This window comes from Mytilus californianus, unplaced genomic scaffold, assembly GCF_021869535.1.
Source record: "Mytilus californianus isolate M0D057914Y unplaced genomic scaffold, xbMytCali1.0.p SCAF_3, whole genome shotgun sequence".
In the NCBI taxonomy this organism is placed as follows: Eukaryota; Metazoa; Mollusca; class Bivalvia; order Mytilida; family Mytilidae; genus Mytilus; species Mytilus californianus.
In genome coordinates, this window is record NW_026262679.1 from 13,950,122 (window position 1) to 13,958,810 (window position 8,689).

The 8,689-nt window shown below is 35.0% G+C and overlaps 1 long non-coding RNA gene across 1 annotated transcript; it reads right to left on the reverse strand.

Moving 5' to 3' along the window:
• Positions 1–208: 208 nt before the first annotated feature.
• LOC127733977 (uncharacterized) lies at positions 209–5,659 on the reverse strand. The gene is made up of 3 exons (XR_007997319.1): positions 5,550–5,659; positions 4,858–4,943; positions 209–323 (listed from the first exon to the last, which is right to left on the reverse strand). It is a non-coding gene; the product is annotated as an uncharacterized LOC127733977 (long non-coding RNA).
• Positions 5,660–8,689: the final 3,030 nt, after the last annotated feature.

Sequence of the window (8,689 nt, forward strand, 5' to 3'; positions counted from 1 at the left end):
TGATGCTCAAGACCTAAATGGTTGGAAATCGATGACAAACATTGAACTGGTTAAAAGATACAAACGTACAGTTTAGGCATGCTGTGAAACAAGAGCTATGTGTGAGTTAATTTCAATGTGATTGCCCAATATTACCCCTTCTGAAATATGAATACTTTTAAACAAATCCTTCATTTCATTCCACTTATACCAGTTGAATTACCTTAAATTTGTAGGAAATGTCTCTGGTGTATATATGAATATTGCATTGTAGGAACCTGCTATACCTGTTTTGGCTATAAAACTACAGGCGATGGCCAGCTTTACAAATATTTCATGTTTCTCTGAAATAGAGTACATGTACATGTATATACAATTGTGTGTAAAATTCACATCTACTAAATTAGACATTATACTTGGGGCGATTTCGAGCTTAAGGTATTGTATAGATACTTTTCTCTCCCATTGACGTACATCTTATCTTCATACTTTAATTACTTTTGAATCATAATATCCCCGTACTTAAACAATGTATTTATCAAAACGTGAAAAAAAATCTGTTACCGTCAAAAAGAAATACGGTAGTTGATTATAAAAACTGATGGCACATCCTTTACGAATTTGATATATAGGAGAGAGGCGAAAGATACCAAAGGAACATTCAAACTCATAAGTCGAAAATAAACTGAAAACGCCATGGCTAAAAAAGAAAAAGACAAACAGACAAACAATAGTACACAAAACACAACATAGAAAATTAAAGACTGAGCAACACGAACCCCACTAAAAACGGTATGATGCTCCTGAAGGGTAAGCAGATTCTTCTCCACATGTGACACCCGTCGTGTTGCTCATGTTAGTACAAACCCGGTAATAAGTCTAATTCGGTAGGTCACATTCGGATTATAGTTACGACATTAGGAACATATCTGCTATCATCTGTGAAACGGATATTCCGTAACGGTCAACTCACTCGTGATGGCGTCCGTAAAATTAAGGGAAGACTTCAACTTCACCTCTTGGAACTCTTGGTTTAATAGCTGTCTTGTGAGCAGCAACCCTCTATCAAGGAAATCATGATAGGAAATACAAGCCTTGGAGTATCGTATCAACTGGGAGATATATACTCCGTATGCAGGCCCTGCCGAAATGTTGCTACATAAAAATGGAAAGTTTACAATTGGGAAGCTGAAATCATCTCTTTTGTCATAAAGTTTTGTTTTCAACCGACCCTCATTGTCAATTTCTAGACGTAAGTCAAGATATGAGGCAGACTCAATCTGTTGCATCCTTTATCTCAAGTTCGATGGGATAGATGCGTTAAACATAGTCACCAAATTCTGAATTATTTAGTGAGAGAACATCATCTATGTAGCGGAAAGTGAAGTTAAAGGATAATGCTAACTTCTTTTCTTTCTTCCTAAGAAGCTCCTGTATTAATTCAGCCTCATATGAATAAAGGAACAAGTCGGCAAGAAGAGGACACAGTTGGTCCCATGGGAATGCCGATTGTTTTTTGAAAAAACGTCTAACAAATATGTTGTAAATCAAGAAATCAAGCATCTTGATAATGTCAGTTTCAGAGAATTTTTTGTTGGAATCAGAGTGATTTTTTACAAAATAGGATTTATCCCTCCCTAAGACAAGATACGTGTATCTACGTTGGCCATTCAATTTGTCTTTTAGTTTGGAATGGGGAATACTTGTTTAAAGTTTAGTAAAGTCAAATGTTTTAATACTATTACAAGATGAAAGAGTCTTAGATTGTATGTACTCTAAAAGATCTTTGGAATTTTTTAGTATCCACATCTGATTCACGCCACCTCTAGAATAGATAGTTTCACAATAACATTGAAGCCCGGCTTTGATTGCTGATAAAATTGATCTTAATAATTTAGAAAGAGGTTTCGTGGAGCACTTGGAAGACCCTGCAATAAACCGTTGTTTGTAAGGACACTTAAGGACGCCATCACGAGTTGGTTGACCGTTATGGAATAACCGTTTCACAGATGATATCGGATATGTTCCTTATGTCGTAACTACAATACCCTTCCCTTTTCACGAATGTGACTTACCGAATAAGACTATTTACCGGATTTGTAATAACATAAGCAACACGACGGGTGCCACATGTGGAGCAGGATCTGCTTACTCTTCCGGAGCACCTGAGATCACCCCCAATTTTTGGTGGGGTTCGTGTTGCTTAGTCTTTAGTTTTCTATGTTGTGTCATCTGTACTATTATTTGTTTGTTTGTCTTTTTATTTTTGGCCATGACGTTGTCAGTTTGTTTTCGATCTATGAGTTTGACTTTCCCTCTGGTATCTTTCGTCCCTCTTTTATGTAGGTTATGTATCCAATACAGTGATGGAAGATCCAGTTCTTCATCTTTGGTTGAAATTCCAAAGGAACATAGAACAGACCTATGATTATTATTAAGTGTCGTTGGGGTATATGTTGAGTTTCCAATTGAATTGTCAATACCTAATTAATTTATCAAGCAGTTTATGTAATGTGATTTACACACAAAAACGATGTTTTTGGAGGGCTTTATCTGCGGGGACAACAACATATTTGTCATGGAGGTAGGACAAGTGTTAAGCAGGATTTGGGTCTTTAAAGATTGATGTAGCATGGGTATTAATAGACCCATTCAGTTTCTTAATCCTGATTTGTATTTTAACGACCTCACAGCCGTAATCCATTCGGAAAGAGTATCTACGTCTTCTTTCTCGTCTTTAGCTCATTGCTAGGCCTGGCATAATCCTCGACTGAATCCATCAGTATTTTGAAGTTTTGTTTCCAATTGATGGATTTAGGCTCACGATATTTCTGACCTTTGGATAACACATTTCGCAGAGAAGTGTTATTGACAATGTTTAGGTCACCCGTAAGAAGGTGGCTAGCCGGATTATATATGAATGGGGAACTAGCACAGGTGCAATCAAGAGGTTTAGACTTGAAGTCGTCAATATTGAGATCCTGCAACACGTGTTTGTAATTGAAAATTTTAGTTGCATTTTGTTTGGTATAGGTATAAGAAATGATAGGTACAGACTGATCTTTGAAATAGGGAGGTATTTTCGAGTGAACTAATTTATGATGAAGGATATTGCCCAAGTCGCGACCTTTGTTGGCAAAAGAAAGTTCAAGAAAGGATCTTTTCTCTTTTTCATCTTTTCCAATGTAAACTGGTTTGAAAAGTCTGTGACTTGCAATATCCGAAATGATAGCTGTGTGTTTGTATTGGTTTGAATGAGGGTTTGTAACAGTGGTTTCCAAACATAAATTGTACATAGAATGAAGTTTTGAAAGGGGTAATAAATAAAGATTCGTGCGAATGTGATGAATACCTAACGGCTTTTGTATAAATGGCAGTAGGTCATTAATAGAGACATCATGGAGAGAAGGTGATGTATAATGACGATGACCACGACTGCGTCTACGTCGAGGAGCAGAGTTGAAAATGTTCATCACATTCACCGACCTATAGGAAGGACTAGATAGAATACCTATACCATCAATTTTGTCATTGCAACCGTATGGTGTCGCAGTTTCCAATTATCGAATCCAGTAGTCTTCTTTCTGTCTACGGAGAGGTGTTGCAAGATGAGGATTGTTAGTCGTGTGTTATATTTTTTCGATGATGCGAACTTGCATAGAAACGATTGAATGATCAGGCTGGTTAAAATGCTGGGAAACAATGTCGCTAGCACTGTTGATGTCTGATCTATGGCCAAACATACGTTTACTTAGCCTTCCTTTCGTTTCACCGACGTATACCAATCCGCAAAGGTTACAATCTAATCCCTTGACGACATTTGTCGATTTACAATTCAGATCATCGCAGCTTCTGGTAAAATAAGACTTTTTAGTTAAATTGCTAGTGAATTGACCATCTGTTATTAAAATTCCACAGGTTTTGCAGCCTGTGGCTTCACATTTTGAAATGAGACAGTGTTGTTCAGAGTCATCAAAATCAAAGATGTCTTGTAGAAGAACTGAACACAGATGCGTACGAACATTATTGCCGTTGTCATTAGTATGATGATCTGAATGTGTCATGTTAGGGATATTTGTCATGTCTGGTGATGAGGGGACACCTGCCATATCAGACGACACCGTGTCCATGGTGACGTCTGTTTCTGACCTTTTTATACTGGGCGACGTCCGAGCCAGTATTCTGTTTGATCTTTGTAACTTCATGCGTGTAAGGCTACTGGGCGGATGATGTCCTCGGGGACAAAATGTCCACCAGCAGAGACATCGACCCAGTGGTTGTAAAAGAGAGGCGAAAGATACCAAAGGGACATTCAAACTCAAAAGTCGAAAATAAACTGCCAAAAAGACCAACAGACAAAACGAGCAACACGAACCCCACCAAAAACTGGGAGTGATCTCATGTGCTCCGGAAGTGTAAGCAGATCCTGCTCCACATGTGACACCCGTCGTGTTGCTCATGTTAGTACAAACCCGGTAATAAGTCTAATTCGGTAGGTCACATTCGGCAAAAGGGGACGGGATTGTAGTTACGACAGTATAAACATATCCGCTATAAGTCGACGTTCTTATTTTTTGGTGAAGACTGTTTGCTGACCTCTCTATTTCTTTTCTTTTCTACGTTGTTAGTTGTTGACTTATTGAAGTAAATAAAACATGTTTTTTTATTAACTGAATTTTTCACTTGAATTAGATATATATCTTTGACTGATATTTAACATTTGAAAACTAATGTTCAAACTCCCTGAGATAAAACAACGTTCACCTAATACTAGTACCTACTTAGTTGTTCTTCTCTTTTCGTCTCTTTTGTTTAGATAAATACCAGATCAATTTTATTCAATTCAGATTTGAGATACAACTAGTATATTGATGTTACCTCTAAAACTAATCAATACAACAGACAGTATCATTGGTATACCAGCCAGCAAATGGAAGCCTATAGTTAACTTTTTTCTGCTGATGCTGCATAAAGAAATGCAATAGTTATAAGGAAATATACTATTGTGTGGTCATTGTCAAATGTATATTACAAGAAATATGCACGAATGTAAAAGTGTGTGTTTAAATTTACTCCCGACAACTGACAGACTTAGATATGATATTGCGTCATACAGTGTAATGAATATCGGCAACCATATCCTTGATATAATATGATGTATGTTTATAAAAATTCCGAGAGGCAGAACCGAAACATTGGCTAGAGGTATAGGGGGAGGGTTGAGATCTCACAAAACATTTTTAACCACGCCGCATTTTTGCGCCTATCCCAAGTCAGGAGCCCCTGGCCTTTGTTAGAGTTGTATGTTTTTTTTTTTAATTTTAGTTCATTTATATGTTTTGGAGTTTAGTATGACGTTCATTTTCACTGAACTAGTACACATTTTATTTAAGGGCCAGATGAAGCCCGCCTCCGGGTGCGGGATTTTCTCGCTGTGTTGAAGACCCATTGGTGGCCTTCGGCTGTTTTCCGCTCTTTGGTCGGGTTGTTGTTTCTTTGACTTATTCCCCATTTCCATTCTCAATTTTATATACTAGAGAATTAGTCTACCGTATTGACGTTAGAAGTACCTGTTCGTGTTCATCAAAATCGCAAATACGACACATGATGGATATTCCACCAAACCATTGACAAAAAAGTTCAGGAATCTACTACCTTCCAATTGTACGGAGGAATACAATAGTCCATAATACGTCATACCATTTGTAAACCTGGAATTTGAAAACAAAGTAGAGTAGTACATTTTACTTTGACAAGACAAGAGCGAGCGCTTGAACTGAATAATAAAGTTCTTCACAAACTTGTTCAATCTTTATTTTGTTCAATGCTTTGTGTAGTGTCATTCTATGACAACCCAACGTCATTGAATAACTATACCAACAAGCGTATTAAATAATAATAAAATATCGATTGATATTACACCGCATAAAATCTTTTATAAAATGAAGAATTGTCTATGTCATCTGCATTTTGTTGGGCATCTATGTATAAAATAAGAGACATGGATGATTTTTTTTAAGTTTCAAAAATTTAGGGAATAATTGTTGATGAAACCTACTATCATCAAAACACTTATTAATATAACTATCAATTACACCAAGAGTCTAAAGAATAAATTGTCGATGGACCCAATCTTGAAACATATATTTAATTTTTGTATACATATTTTTGTATCGCAAGACATTTGGAACCATAATCAATTAATTTGTAAAAGTCTCTTATTATACAAGCTTTGTTGTCGATCGAATTAGGTTTTGTTTTGAAATGCATTTTATCATGATAAATACTCAAAAGTTACAATCTTTCAGACCTAATGAATTGATTCCATGTTAAGAAATACGTAATTATGATGTCAGAACCTCAAAGTACACATATGAAGCTGTGATTCTTTGATCTGTAATGTTGATTAAAATACATGCTGAAAATAACCCTAATCTATTTATACTTTATATTTAGCATGACACTAGCAACCTATTCGACAAAGTGTAAGTTCCCAATTCGGGTAATACATTCTTTCTTTTCTATTCTATAAACTTTACTTGAGTGAATATCCCGGCTTATCCTTAAAATTGATGGGTAAACTTGAAAAGCTATATGAGCCCATATCCCCTGTAAGAAAAAAAAGACGATCAGAGATCAGAATGGTAATCAATGATGAAATCATGAAATCCAATTTAATATAATTGTTATTCGGGGTACACATATATAAAAATAAAAGATGTCGTATGATTGCCAATGACTCAACTAGAATCTAATACTCATTATGAAGTTAACCGACTAATATGTATGAAAAAATTGGGTTTTGACCAAAATACCACAATTCTCGCGATAGTCCGAGCGGGGCGTAGAGTCATTTGGACAAACATTATTGTTTCTGAATCTGTTTCAACAGAAGTGAACAGCGCTATGACATTTGTTTTTAACATTTAGTATTATTTTAGATTATCTTTAAATTAATTACCATGTAAACATCCAGATCAGAGCTATTTTACACATAAATGCATTTCTAAAAATAGAGATTACTGTCGGCGTATTTGAACTCTTAGATGTGACAGGATTAACTACTGATGTGACATGTATATCATCTTTTTCATATCTTGGATTGTTTTCCACTTCACTATCTAATGAGTTCAACAATGGTACAATCTTTTCTGGGTCTTTGTTGTTTTTCTTTGCAATCTTTTGAATTAATTTCTGTGCCTCTTTCATTTTACCGTTAGCTACCAGCCACCTCAGAGATTCGTCACATAACCTAAATATAAATGTACGTTATTGTTCATTTTTATTTGCTTTTTTGTTTACGTTTTTGTTAAATATTGAACCTTTTCTTGTATGCTGTAAATTCTGAAATTATTGCGTGCATTTATTATTGCGATTTTTGAAGAATGGACAGATTGAATGCGAGATTAATTATTGCAATTTTAGGAAGATCTGCATACAGATATCCTTATTATTGCGATAGTCACTAAGTTGCAGTATTCGCATTAATAAAAAGATCGCAATAATTTCTGAATTTACAGTAGTTAAGTGTTTTTCCGACTGGTTTTTCCTGTACTGTTTTTGGAAAATGACGCTGTCAAAGCGTCAATTTTACTATACCATTGACCAGATGTCATTTTATCGCTTCCAAGCCGACTTCCGAACTCGATTCCGTATTTTACATACCTATATACTGTACAGAATTTCATTCTTAACCTGTCCATATGTTTATTGTTATTAAATGGTATTTTGAGCTAATTCCCTTTGGTATATTTTTCATATTTATATGAGCTTTTCTTTTATGTGCATGTCTTTACAATCCGTAAATAAATAAGAATATAAATAGATCCATATTGTTATGGTTTTGGACTTTTTACATACCAATGATAACAAATCGCTATCGCTAGGCAAAATAGTTCTTAAAAGAATGTCAACCTTTCTTGTCAGCTGAACTGTAAAATCATTCAAAAATAATAACGGAATCATCTTGAAATCATACGAAAGATAATGGTCTTTATCAAGATTTAAGAAGTTTTAAAGAATCGAAAATTAGTAATACGGTTATATCCACGCGGTGTGTATATATTTTGTTTACAAAGTTACTGCTGCAGACATAATATAGGTCAAATATCGCAGGTGCTAGTTCAATAAAAGAACAAAATGGCGATATTTGCAGAAGTTTTTCTGTCAAAAAGCCTTTATTTCTTTCTGGATTTTTTTCACTTTAAAAAGAATTAAAAGATGCAGAAACTTTATGAAAGGAGTAGGCAGTTTGCTCAATAAATCATACCAAAAGTATTTAAGGAAAGTTTTACCCTTTCTCTGACAACGTCGTCTCGTCCATTTTTGAAACATCTACGATTATTTCATTACTTTTTCGAGTTAACAACTAAACTATTGAACCTGTATTGTTTTGAGAAAAGCATTCCAGGTGTTCATTACAAGCCCGTATTTTACGATTTCTTGCATCGCTATTTTCAAAATCGGATACGAAAATTTCTTGAAAATAAATTAAAATATTTAGATTTGCCATCCACTTTTCAATAACTATTTATTAAATATTATTTTAAAATCAACGTTAACAGTGGATGGCTTGGATAAGGATTAGCATTTAATGATTCCTAGAGATACAGCAAATAATGTGTAAACAGGAAGTTGTGAAGGGAGACAAATTCAGTGGGAAAAAGTGCTAAAACAAGTATTGTCAAATCTTGTAAAATATTTCTGGTGG